Here is a 12,957-nt window from a genome sequence, read left to right as displayed (position 1 = left end):
TCACTGCCCCAAGCGCCACCCTTCCCTGGCGCCTGATCCCTGAGGACGTTGAGTCCTGGGGTGGGGGCCTCTGGGCTCTTCCTCTGGGCCCCAAGAGCCCCCTCCCCACTCCATGGCCCCAGCTCCAGACGTGGCAAGGCAAGCCGGAGTGAGGTTTCTCTACTCCCTCCCAAGTGCTGCGCTGGCGGCTCCCGAAATAAAAATCAAATGTGGGCTTGGCAAAGGGAGCGGGGTGGGAGAAGCAGCGGCAGCAGGGCTGGGGCTTCATTCTTTCCATTGTAACTTCACCTCCTAACCTCTGGCATTTTAATTATGTCTCCTACCCTCCTCGCTCCGCCTGGGCCAGGGGGTGAGCTCACCCTTTCCTCTAGCCTGGGAGGGGGCAGCCGCTGCCTGGACCCCCAGTTCCCGGCCTGCTCGGGGCAGGGGGCAATCTGGGTGGGGGCCATGCTGGGGGTGTCGGCCTCAGGCTCCCTCCAGCTTCTCCAGTCTCAGAGGGGCCTGGAGAGGGCCCAGCCCCCAGGCAGCTGGGTCGACACCTCAAGTTCCATATGCGAATCATTAGTCTTCACACCCACTGCTCCATTTAATGGTGGCCACCGTCCTAAGGCGAGGCAACGGCAGGCTCACCAGCCCATTCTATGGATGACTTAGCTGGGGCAAGAATAGCTGAGGCCTGATAATTTGCCTCATCTCTTTGAGTGTCCGTTTTTTCCCAATGGTAAGTGATGGAAAGCATTATTTTGATACTAAAACATACAAGGACATAGCATGGGGTAGGAAGTAAAATGCCTGTGAATGTTCAAGGTAGAAAACAAATCCTTAAGGAAGATCAGTGGGGCTGTCTGCAGGCAGGCCCCAGGGAGTAGCATCCTTCTCCTTGGCATGGCTGTGGACTGGAGTGAGATGCAGTCATATGTGTTTGTAACCAGTTTGTGCAGACCTAAGGCTGCTGCGGAAGATGCCAGTGGGTGCTGGGTGCTGGCAGACAGCCTTGGCCCACCCCGGGATGCAGAGGCCTTCTTCCCCTCCAAGGCCTACAGTGGGAGTCCTGTCGACTCTCTCCGTCTCCTGGGGAGGAAAACCTCCGCAGGACAAGCAGCCTGCGTGAGGGTGGGGGCTGCCTCCATGGATAGTGCAGGCACAGGGCAACCTTGACTGTGAGCCCAGCGCCAGCACCCCAACCACCCCAACTGAGGCTTCCTCTCCGTCCCCTGGGAGCTTCCCGACTGCACTGCCTTAGAGGCCCAGCCCCTCAAGGAAGCCCTCAGTTTTCTTCTCTCTTGCCCTCCCAGTCTCCCTGAATGCATGTTCCATCAGCAAACTCTGCCTCAGGCCTTGCTATGGCCATTGCTGCAGTGGAACTTCCAGATGAAGAGGGGGAAGTCCTATTTACCATGCTGGGTGCTGTGATGGGGAAGATTAAGGTGACAGCAGCTCCTGGAAGGGGACTCCTGACCCAACCTCGGGTGTGAAGAGCATAGAGAAGGCTTCCCAGAGTGAGGGGTGACCAGCAGGAGCCCAGGAGGAAGAGCATGGAGGGCGGAGGGAGCAGCATCTGCAAGGCCCAGAGGTGACAGAGTGCCTAGGGCAGAGCCACAGGAGCATCAGGTCTGGAGGGAGCAGCCAGGACCCCGGGAGCTGTGCAAGCTGTTAGGGTGCATCTTAGGAAGATTTCTGGGCAGGCTGTGGAGGATGAGTTGGAAGATGCTCAGAACGGAGGTGGGGTGGCCTCTTAGAAGGCTGCCACGGAGGCCCAGGTGAGAGGTGATGGTGGCCAGGCCCAGGACAGTGGCAGCCAGGTGGAAAGAGGTGGCCAGACTGATAAGAGATTTAAAAGGCAGAAGCCAGAGGACTTGGTGACTGATGGGCAGAAGGATGGGGGCCAGTGATCTGCTCAGGCTGGCTCCTGGGCTTCTGATGAATGAATGAATGGATGGATGGATGGATGGATGGATGGATGGATGAAGGAATGAATGGATGGATGGATGGATGAATGAATGAATGAATGAATGAATGAATGAACTGGGAAACAGCACCAGATCTGAAAGCCCCGTTTCAGTTTGACCATCTGGGTAGGAGTTTGCTGCTGCACTTGCATTTGGTACACCTGCAGAGCATCCAAGTGGAGGTGCCCATGAGATGGCTGGATGCATGGCGGTGCCCTGGAGAAGGTGGAGAGAGAGGAAGCTGGCACAGCCTGCAAAGAGGCCAGAGAATGAGTAGCCAGAGCCCCTGAAGCCTCACAGTAGGAGGTCTTAGACAAGGCACAGCCAGCAGTGCCAATGGCTAGAGATGAAGCAGGTGAGGCCCAAGAAGGGACATGTGTTCAAGGGACCCAGAGGCTTCTCCCTGTCCCCCAGCCTTTGCCCACCCCTCTACGCCCCCTCCCCTGGGCTTTCTTCTATAGTACTCTTCCTCTTGATCTCCTCCTCGTCTCTCAGACCAGAAGGCTCGATATCTTTCTAAGGGAAACTTTGTGCTACCCCTACCCAGCTGGGGTCCTGGTTGCCCTCCCTGGATTCTCTTTTTTTTTTTTTTTTTTTTTTTGAGACGGAGTCTCGCTCTGTCGCCCAGGCTAGAATGCCGGGGCACTATCTCGGCTCACTGCAAGCTCCACCTCCTGGGCTCACGCCATTCTCCTGCCTCAGCCTCCCGAGTAGCTGGGACTGTAGGCGCCTGCCACCACACCTGGCTAATTTTTTGTATTTTTAGTAGAGACAAGGTTTCACCATGTTAGCCAGGATGGTCTCGATCTCCTGACCTCATGATCCACCTGCCTCAGCCTCCCAAAGTGCTGGGATTACAAGCATGAGCCACCGTGCCCAGCCCCTTCCTGGCTTCTGAAATCACCCCCCACACCCCAAAAACCACCACGTACACCTTTCACCATAGAGCACTGGCTGCCCTGGTGTCAGCCCCAGTTCCCACCTCCAGCACTTCCAGAAGCTGGGGCAGAGAGGAGCACACATGACCACCTGCCTACTGGGCAGCTCACACTTCCTCCAATGGAGCCCCCTCAAGGTACTGGCCTCCAGGGCAACTGTAGGCAATCCTGGCTCCCAGGGCCTTATGGCCTAAAATGGAGAGAAGCCATAACCCCAGCAGGCCTATGCAGATAGAGTGAGAGAAGAGGCCCAGAGAAAAAGCTATGGACATTTAGATCCAGTGGAGGGACCTGAGCAGGCTTCCTGAAGGTGACTCTGCGTAGGGCCTTGAAGGACTGGCAGGATTAAGTCATGTGGCAATGGGAGCAAAGGCAGTTGCAGGAGGAGGGAGTGTAGTGAGGAAAGGGGTGGAGGTGGGAACTGGGGCTGACACTGGGGCAGCCAGTACTCATAGCAGCTGGTGGCTGAAGAGTGTGGCCAGAGGGGTGGGAGGCGGCAAGGTGGAGGGCCACATCACACAGGCTGGAATGTGGAAGAACTTTAGAGTTTGTCCACTGCTGCCTCTTGACGTGTGGCTTTCAGATCTGATGCTGTTTCCCAGTTCATTCATTCATTCATTCATTCATGAAATATTGCCTGCTTGGTGCTAGGCAAGTGCCGAAGATGCTGTGAGAGGCAGCTAGAAGTCCCTGCTGTCATGGATCTTAAGTTCCAGGAAGAGACACAGATATAGAGTCAGGCACAAGTAAAAACTAAAAATTAATATCATGGTGGGGGCTGCCATCATGACTGGCCACTCTGAAGGCTGGGCTTGTGTCCTGTCTCCCCTTGGACTGAGGGCACCCTGAGGGCAGAGCCTGTGCCCCCTCCATCAGACAAAGGTAGAACCAGCTTCTCCATCGGGCTGGAAGCACCCTGAAGCTCAGGGAGAGGCATGGAGCATCTGGGAACAACAGCTGAGGTGTCCTAGAAACCTCTCAGGAATGGACCCAGGCATGGAAGTTGGCAGGCAACGGGGGAAGGACTCCCTTCCCAGCCAGGCCAAATGTGGGAGGGCTTCCCTCTCCTCCTCCCCATCCAGTCCTTGACCCTATTAAACCTTTAAATTAACTTCAGCTCCACCCCGAGCTAGAGAGAGTGCCCCAAAATAAATCCTAAATTACATGCTGCTTGGGGGCAACCACAGTTCTCCTTCCTCCCTCTCCAGCAAGCAGACCCGCCCGACACCATGCTGGGGGGGCTCCCCCAAATAGCAAAATGGGCTATTTATACAGCTCCTGCTCCCCTGTTCGCTCTCTGGCCCTGTTGTCCTTGAGTGAGGCCAAAGCAGGCTATACAGCTCTCCTAGGAGGATAAAGGGCATAAGAGAGGCTGTGAGCTTTGCCAGGGTCTGACTGGCCATGGGGGATATAATTTCTAGTCCAAACTAGGATACTGTGGGGTGCTCGTAGCAGTCACATCCAGACAATGGCATAGATCTGAACTGTCCTGGGCACACGGGGTAGCTGGTCACCCAGCAATGGGGCTCAGACTCCAGCCTCTCAGCCACCCAGAGCATTGCCTTCTTGGGGATGAGAGAGAGAGAGAAAGAGAGAGAGAGAGAGAGTAGAGAGAGAGAGATCTGCCTTCATCCCCGTTGCTGAGACAAGCAGTTCTGAATATGGGGGCACTGGGGCTCCCATACCACCTGGCAAGGCAGAGTAGGCTCTGGCTTCAAGGACTCCCAGACACAGAGAGGTCCTGTAGGAGGGTCTGGGCAAAGAATTGGGGAGGCGGATGTGGCTGTTTTGAGACCATGGGCTTGGGTCAGGGGCCTCCCTCTCCCTGGACAAAGCCACCTTCCATTCTGGGAAGCTGGCCCCAGATACTGGATCTGCTCCCCTTGGGGGAAAAGAGAGAGGGGAGGGAAACTGCAGGAGAGGAGAAAAGGGAGAAGAGAGTGGGAGATAGAGAAAGACAGGCACACACAGAGAAGCGGCAGAGCAAAGGACAGAGACAGAAACAGAAGTGGGCAAGGACAGAGGGAGGGAGAGTGGGGAGGGGGCACTTCCAGAGCCCCAGGATGGCAGCACCCCCTTCCTACCCACAGGGCCCGCTCTCCCTGCTCTGAGCCCCAGCGCAGTGAAGTGGGGGCAGGGCCTCTGGCCTGCCGGCTGCCCAGGAGGACACCTTCCTGCTCCTCCACTGCCTCCCTCCTCAGGACCAGCAGTGGGTGGCTGGGCCCGGAGGTCTGCTCCCTGGCTGCTGGCGGGCTCAGGTGTCGGCAGAGCGTCCTCCTGCTCTCTGCCATCCCTTGCACACCCCTCTATTTCAGGCAGCCTGGCCCCTGCTCAGTGCCCTCCCCGGAAGCCTGTTCTTCGGCCTGCAGACCTGGCTCTCCCAGGTCCAGCCTCTACCTGCCCACTCCTCCCATCCCCTCGAGGGGGCTTTACTTCAGGGGGTTGGAGCTAGGGCTCCTCCTCCTTGTGAGGTTGCCCTGGGGGTAGGAGCCTGGAGGGGTGTCAGAGGCAGGGCTGAGGAATCAGAGGCTCCTCTCACTCTGAGTCAGATACAGGGAGGGGAGGGTGGAGGGGGCAGCAAGGAGGTGGACCGAGAAAGAGCCAGCTACAGAGATGTCCAGGGAATGGGGCAGGGCTGGGTGGCAGCATCGCAGTGTCTGGAGGGCCAGGTACACATCCAAGTGTACACCATCATGCGGTGATTTAGAGATGTGGCTCAATCTTTGCGGGCTTCAGCCTTGAATTGTGAACAGAGGGGACACACAGCACAGGACCAGCTGACCAGATCCCAGCCACCGCTTGTTTGCACTCACAAGTAAATTGATGCCGAGAACCTGGTGCGGAGGGCTGGTGGTGTGTGAGTGTGAGTGTGTATGTGTGTGTTGGGCAAATAACAGAGGATTCAACCAGTGTCACCAAAGAGGGGCAAGGATCCCGCAGCACTGGGAGAGGGTCACAAAAGCCTTCCCCACCTTAGAGGAGGCAACATGCTGTCTTCCCAGTCCAACTTGATTATCTGTCTGCTCAGCAGCCCCACGACCCCCACCTCCCAAGAAAACACTGTTTATGGGGCCTGGGGCGTCAGGCCTGTCATTTAGCTGGAGGAGGCAACCCAAGCCGCAACTGGGAGCTGAGCCCTGTGTGGAGAAGCAGTGCCCAGCCTGAGGCAGGCACCAGCCCAGACACTTAGTGCCCTGTTTACCCTGGCAAGGGTGGCTGGCACAGGTGGGCCTCTCCAGGGAGCAGCTGGTGGCCCTGCCAGCAGACCCCCCTGCAGGCCAGAGAGGAGGCCAGGACAGCAGCTCTCCGGGGTGGGGAGGGAAGCACCTTGCCCGCTGCACACCCTGCACTGCAGTTTGCAGGGTGCCAGCCTCTGAAGCTCAGGAGTCTCCCAGCTGCCCTACAAGGGAGACCATATGGCCCAGGGCCCAGCAGGAGAAACCACAGCTCCAGGATGCTGGACACTGGTCCCCAGGGCTCCCCAGAGGAGGCTGAAGGAAGCCCAGGTCAACTCCCCAGGTTTGTGGGACCCACCTTCTGCCTCCAAGGGCACATATAACTTGGCATAAACATACACTCTTTCCCCGCCACAGCCCATCACTACACAGTCGCTGTCCCCACAGTCCTTCTCTATCACACAGATGGTATAGAACATGCTCTTGCACCCTGCCACACCCAACATACACATCATCATTCAGCACCCAGCTCACCAACACAGCTGACACCAGACACACAGTGCTCACCCAACACAGCTCCTTCCCCACCCGTGTAACCTCCACTCCAGCAGCGAGGTCACATTTGCTTGCACACACGTGCACCCACACATACACACACACACACACACAGTCCTCTGAACCAATACACTCTTCTCCCAGTGACACACTTGAAAGTGGGCCCAAGTAGGGGGCACCATTTTAGTCCTGGGCTTCTCCCTGCCCCTCCCACTCTCCGTCCTCCCTCCCACTCTCGGTCCTCCTCCAACCTCCTCTGCCTGCCTTCCACCCTTCTCTGCCTGCCTTCCACTTTCTCCCTTTTTCTCTCTCCTAGCTGAGCCCCTGGCCCTGAGGTCTCTTTCCCAGCACATATGGTGGGACACTTGAGGCCACACATCTGGGCAGCTCCCAGCAGCTATTAAATACCATTTTGCCTGCCTTTGGGGTTTTGAGGGGCTGCAGGTTCCGGAGGACAGGAGGCAGCAGCTGGCAGCTGCTCAGGGCCTCACATCCCCCTGCTCACCATCTCCCCATGCACCGCCCACCCCTCCCCATTCTGGGTTGAATCATCCCCACATCTGGAACCTCTGCACATCTGGAAGAGCTGAAGCCTGTGCAAGCAGCTCCACGTAGACACCCCCTCCCCCCTGCTCCATCTCATCCCCATCCCTGCTAGCAGTTGGGGTCCAGCATCCCCCACCTGGAGCAGGACCTCAGTCACCTAGCAGCAGGCACCCCTGGGCCAGCCTTGGGAACCAGGATTGCCCACAGGCCTCTCCCCAGTAGCAGTAACAGTGGCATCTTGGTGCCCACCGCAGTAAGCAGGCAGGACAGTGCTGGCCTTGGAGGAGGCCAGGCCCAAGGCTGGGGGAGGCAGGAGAGCCGGGCGGGAAGGAGGCAGTGGTTTGGCCCAGCAGGCAGAGGGAGTTTATCCTGGCACCGGGCCCTGAAGCCAAACATCCTCCACGAACCTCGCAGACACATCAAAGCCCGCATGGAAGGGGCCCTTCCGTAGAGGAAACCTACAATCCTGGAGGCCTGACAACCTGACTGCAGGCACAGGACCACCCTGTCCCACTCGGCAACCCAGGCTCAGGCTGGGCACAGCTGCCTGGAGGCGACGGGCAGAAGAGGACATTTCTACCCAGACGCCCTGCCCCCTCACCCCACCCGTTCAGTGCTGCCACAGAGTGGGGTTTTGCCCCCAGGAGGGGGCAGAGTTGGCACCAGATTTAGCTTTAGCCCCTAGTACAGGGGTCCCTCCCAAACTGCCCCCTCCCCACCCTCCAGGCAGGGAAGGCTGATGGGGAGGGGCTCACTTTGTGCGCCAGCCTTTCAGCCCCAGCCTGGAAGAGAAGTCGTGCTCAGTTGTGGGGGGAGCTAGCTTCCTCCCCCAGGCTCTGATGTCCTGCAAAAGACCCCTCCACATGGACAAGAGGGAAATGGAGAGGGCAGGGGGTTAGGGTTTGGGACAAAAACCAAGCTTCGAAAAGTAGAAGCTGAAGTGGAATCAGAATGCAAGAACTGGGCTGCAAGCCACAGGGCCTCTCTCTGGGGGAACAGCTGGGGCTGGAGGAGGAAGAGGGGTTGTGAGGCGCTAACAAGGGAGAGAGGAGGTGCTAACAGGGCCACTGGGGTGAGGGGATCCTGAAGCCAGCCCCCTAAAGGCTGGCCCGGCGATAAGGAAGCCAGGCACTGGCAGTGGGGAAGGGGTGTAAGTGGGAGCTGCCAATCAACACAGGAGGCTGGGATGCTCTGCATGCACACACGTGCACATAATATACATACATGCACACATGCAGCTCCCACACAACCAAAGCCAAGTCTGTCTTCAGCTGGGAGCCAGATGATGTGGCTGCTTAGAGGAGCTATGATTTGAGGAAGGATGTGATCTCTGCCTGCCTGAATCCCTCCCCACTGCTCACACTCATTCTCTGCCTTTACAGCTTCAGGGGTCTTCTCAGGCTGTGCCTGCGCCCCACTCTAGTCTGAGCCCCCAGACCATGAAAGGGCTCCCCTTCTCATGGCTGTCCTGAATCCGCAGCTCCTTTGGATCTGAAAAGTTCTTCTAGGTCTAACTACAGCCCCAGTAACATTTGGGTCAGAAACAAAGGAACCCACAAACAGGGTACAGTAGAACCCTCTTTTCAGGAGCCAACAAGAACAGAGCTAGAAAGCAAGGATCCCAACCCTCTGGTTACAGGGTCTGGTCTCAGGTAGACAGTGAGGGTAGGTGTCAGATTGGGGCTGCAGACTGAAGGAGGGGGCCCCAGAGGAAGGAAGCCAGGCATGGGTCTTAGTCTTAGCTCTAGTCTTAGCTCTAGTCTTAGCTCAGCCTCTCCTGCCCAAGCCTTCATGGCTCTGCTCCATCTGCCACCCCGGAAGCCAAAGCTCATCAGCTCAACCTTCCCCTGACCCTCCCCACCCAACACCCATCCCGGCTCTTTGAGGTGCTTTCCTTTCCACCCCGGCCTGCACCCCAGAAACCTACACTTTGGAAAGATAATGGCTCCCAAATGGCGTTTTTGTCTCTGCTAAGCCTCCAGGAAAGTGAGCATCAGTGAGTCCCTCCAACCTGCTCATTGGGATAATGAGCGCCCTGTACTGTTAATTCTCAGGTGGTTTGCCCGCCCTCCACCCTCCGGGCCCACAGGTTCACGGCTCAAACTTGGAGCTGACTCCAGAAGTGATCTCCTCCACTCCCATGCCCATCACCCCAAGAATGGGAAAGGGGCTGGTGGGCTTCAATTTCCAAAAAAAAAAAAATGTTGGAAAGGGAACTGAGGTCCCCGTCCCATGGCCAAGAAGTCCTATTATTGGACTCTGCCTCCTCCAGGAAGGCGGACTGTAAGCCAAGCATTCTTTGCTACACCCCCTTAGGAGTTGTTCAATCCCTAGGGAGCCATCGTCCTTACTTGCTGAGCGGGGAGTCACAAATTTGAGCACACCCTTTGGAGGGGGTGCAGGAAGCAGAAGAGGTGGATTCCCCAAACCACACAGCCAGTGTGGTGGGGAGCCCAGTCAGTCTGGACTCCTCCCACCTCATCCACGAGTCCTTCACCAAGGACTTTGGAAATGAATTCCCTATCCACTTGGAGAAATCTGGCCCCTGACCCAGGAAGGCCCCTAACCAGCTTGGATTCAATGACAACAGAGCCAGTGTTTACTTGGAACAAAGCACCAGGGGGAAATGCATGCTGAATCAGAGCTGGCCAGCCCCCGCAGCAGCCGGGTGGGAGCATTAGGACATGTCCACACATCTTCAATGGAAAACGGCCAAGGGCTGTCAGAGAGGCCCAGGGAAGAGGCCTGGGTAGGGGCAAGCAGGGAGCAGACAATCACTTGTTGAAGGAAGATCCAAGTCCAGGTAGGCTTTCTGGAGGAGGTGGCATTTGGGCTGAGCTTTAAAGGATGGGGAAGAATGTGTTCGGTTTCTGGGAGGGATTTGGGGAAGAAACTAGGTGGAAAAAACTGCCTGGGCAGAGGCAAGGAGAGAAGCAGAAAGAGTAAGAGGAGGGGTTGGAGAACACAGCGGGGGTGGGGGTCAGGTAGGGACTGGTTATGGGGGACCCTGAAGGTCTCTCTGGGATGGGACTTTATTCACGTGGCAGTAGTGAGCCTCTGAAGATTAGGGAGCAAGAGAGCGACATGCCCAACATGGTCTGTCCCTCCTTGGCAATGAGGAGACCAAGTTAGAGGCCTTGTTGAATATGGCTATGAAAGTCCTGACGAGCCAGGCTGCACGGGGGGCCAATGGCAGTGGGGATAAAGTGAGAGGACTCCTGTGACAGGCACAGCTCCGCTCTCCATGGGCTCTCAGCCCATGTGGAGAGGCGGGCCTCCTCTGTGAAGTAGACCCAGGCAGTGCTCAGTGGGCTGTGCGGGAGTAGAAAGGGGGAACAAACTGGGAGTGGAGGGAATCACATCTCCAGTCCTGGCGCCACAGTCAGGAGTGGTCGGCACCTGGGCATCCTCTGGGATCTGTCACCAGCCCCACCTTCTCAGGCCTGACTGGCCCTTAGCGGGGCCCAGTGGACAGCAGGGGGGTTTAGTGAGCAAGGTGTCCTGGGGAAACTGGGGCTGGATGCTGCAGCCCGTCCAGGGGAGTGAGCAGTTTGAGAGCAGCAAGACCCTGCACTCCTTGGCACCCCACTCTGCCTCCATGTGAAATGCAGAGAAGGAAGTGTGGGCCCCTTGTCTCTGCCAGGAATGACAGCTAGCATTTATTTGCCATTACTGAATGCCAGACACTGAGCGGCCTATTTCATCCTTATCATGGCCTGTATGATGAAGGAGGTGCTGTTATCCAGCTCCTCCCTCTCCTCCCTGTTGAGAGAGACCCAGAGAAGTTCCATTTCTCGTCTAAGGTCACACAGCACAATATATTCAGTGGCACACTGACTAACACGACACAATACTGCCCCTACAGGCAGAGCCGGGCTAGGGCACAGCATTCTGCTGGCTTTGAAAAGAGATCCCAGCCCAGTGCCATCAGCCATTACAGATATTAGTGTCCACCAAAGTATGGGGGTGGGGGGGACTGCCAAGTGAAACAGAATTCAGCCTGTCTCTTCCCCTTCACCCAGGCCTGGCCCCCTGGGCTGGGCTAAGCCAGGCTGGGCAAGGCCACCCACCCTGAGTGATCCTCCATCCGGAGCAGTGGAGCAGGGGTCCTCAGGCCCGAGGTGAGTCCCACCTGTGCTGGGCGTGGCGTCTCGAGCACTGCTTCATTCCTTTTTTTTGAGACGGAGTCTCGCTCTGTCGCCCAGGCTGGAGTGCAGTGGCCGGATCTCAGCTCACTGCAAGCTCTGCCTCCCGGGTTTACGCCATTCTCCTGCCTCAGCCTCCCGAGTAGCTGGGACTACAGGCACCCGCCACCTTGCCCGGCTAGTTTTTTGTATTTTTTTTTTTTTTTAGTAGAGATGAGGTTTCACCGTGTTAGCCAGGATGGTCTCGATCTCCTGACCTTGTGATCCGCTCGTCTTGGCCTCCCAAAGTGCTGGGATTACAGGCTTGAGCCACCGCGCTCGGCCCACTGCTTCATTCTGATCCTGACTCAGCCCCTCCTGTCCTGTGCGACCTGGCCTTCCCGCCCTCCGGGGCCCCAGTTGCCTCCTCTGAGAAGGGCATAAGTGGGCCGGCTGGCCTCGGAGGCCCCTCCTTCCAGCTGGGCCCCGGCAGGATGCACAATCAGCTCATTCTTTAGTGAATGCACTGGGGGGCCCAGCGAGCGCTTATGAAGCCATTTCGAAGTGGCTGCTCTTGGGAAACCCCAGATGGAATTTGGCATTGAATTTAGGGGGCCGCTGACTGCATGAGGCCTCTGGGTTTCCATGCTCATGTATGCCTGAGCACCTGCATACACTGCCCTCCTGGTGCCCGATGACGGGCCGAACAGAAGATGCTGGCCTTGTCCAGGACCCTCCTTCCTCTAGAACAGCCCCTCCCTCTCTGCTCAGTCTAGGGGGGTCCATGGTGCTCCCACCCCCTTCTGATCTCACCCACCAAGAATCCTAGGGCCCTGCGGCCATGATGAATGCTAACAGGCCCTGGTGTTCTTGGCCTGGCCTGGGGCCACCCACCTTCAGGCTCCTAGTCTTGTCCCCATCTGCAGGAAGGAACACAGGGCCTTTGGTATCATGGAAGGACCTGGGGGCCCAGCCAAGGGGCTCGAGAGCCCTTCAGACTCTGCCTGGTGAGTCAAGTGCTAGGGACCTCACTTCTCCATTGGAAGATGTGGGGTAGGGGTGGAGTTTGTTCCTATGACATTGTAGGGATGTGGATAGCATTACCAGATTTTGTTTTGTTTTGTTTTTCTTTTTAGAGCCAGGGTGGTGCTCTGTCACCCAGGCTGGAATGTAGTGGTGTGATCTCAGCTCTCTGCAGCCTTGAATTCCTAGGCTCAAGTGATCCTCCCAACTCAACCTCCAGAGTAACTGGGACTGCAGGTACATGCCACCACACTGGCTTAATTGCTTTTCTTTTCTTTGTTTGCAGAGACAGGGTTTCGCTATGTTACCCAGATTGGTCTCAAACTCCTGGACTCAAGTGATCTTCCCACCTCGGCCTCTCAAAGTGTTGGGGTTATAGACGTGAGCCACTGTGCCTGGCCTGGTTGCCAGTTTTAACAAAGAAAAATACAGAACATCCAGTTAAATGTGAATTTCAGATAGAAAAGTAAATTTTAGCGTAAGTATGTCTCAAATATCGCTTGGGCCCAGGCTGGGCATAGTGGCACATGCCTGTAATCCCAGCTACTTGAGAGGCTGAAGCGTGAGAATAGCTTGAATCTGGGAGGTGGAGGTTGCAGTGAGCTCACACCACTCCACTCCAGTCTTGGTTCTCAAAAAAAAAAAA

The 12,957-nt window shown here is 56.9% G+C and overlaps 1 protein-coding gene across 1 annotated transcript in view; it reads left to right on the top strand.

Moving 5' to 3' along the window:
• Positions 1 to 12,470: 12,470 nt before the first annotated feature.
• TMEM92 (transmembrane protein 92) overlaps positions 12,471 to 12,957 on the top strand; it is a 10,325-nt gene continuing 9,838 nt past the window's right edge. The window contains exon 1 of the mRNA XM_011999266.1: positions 12,471 to 12,548. The gene's annotated coding sequence lies outside the window, so the exon portion shown is untranslated. The remainder of the gene's footprint in view (positions 12,549 to 12,957) is intronic.

Source organism: Mandrillus leucophaeus, unplaced genomic scaffold (genome assembly GCF_000951045.1).
Source record: "Mandrillus leucophaeus isolate KB7577 unplaced genomic scaffold, Mleu.le_1.0 Scaffold59, whole genome shotgun sequence".
NCBI classification, from domain to species: Eukaryota; Metazoa; Chordata; class Mammalia; order Primates; family Cercopithecidae; genus Mandrillus; species Mandrillus leucophaeus.
This window is presented reverse-complemented; position numbering and strand designations above follow the sequence as displayed.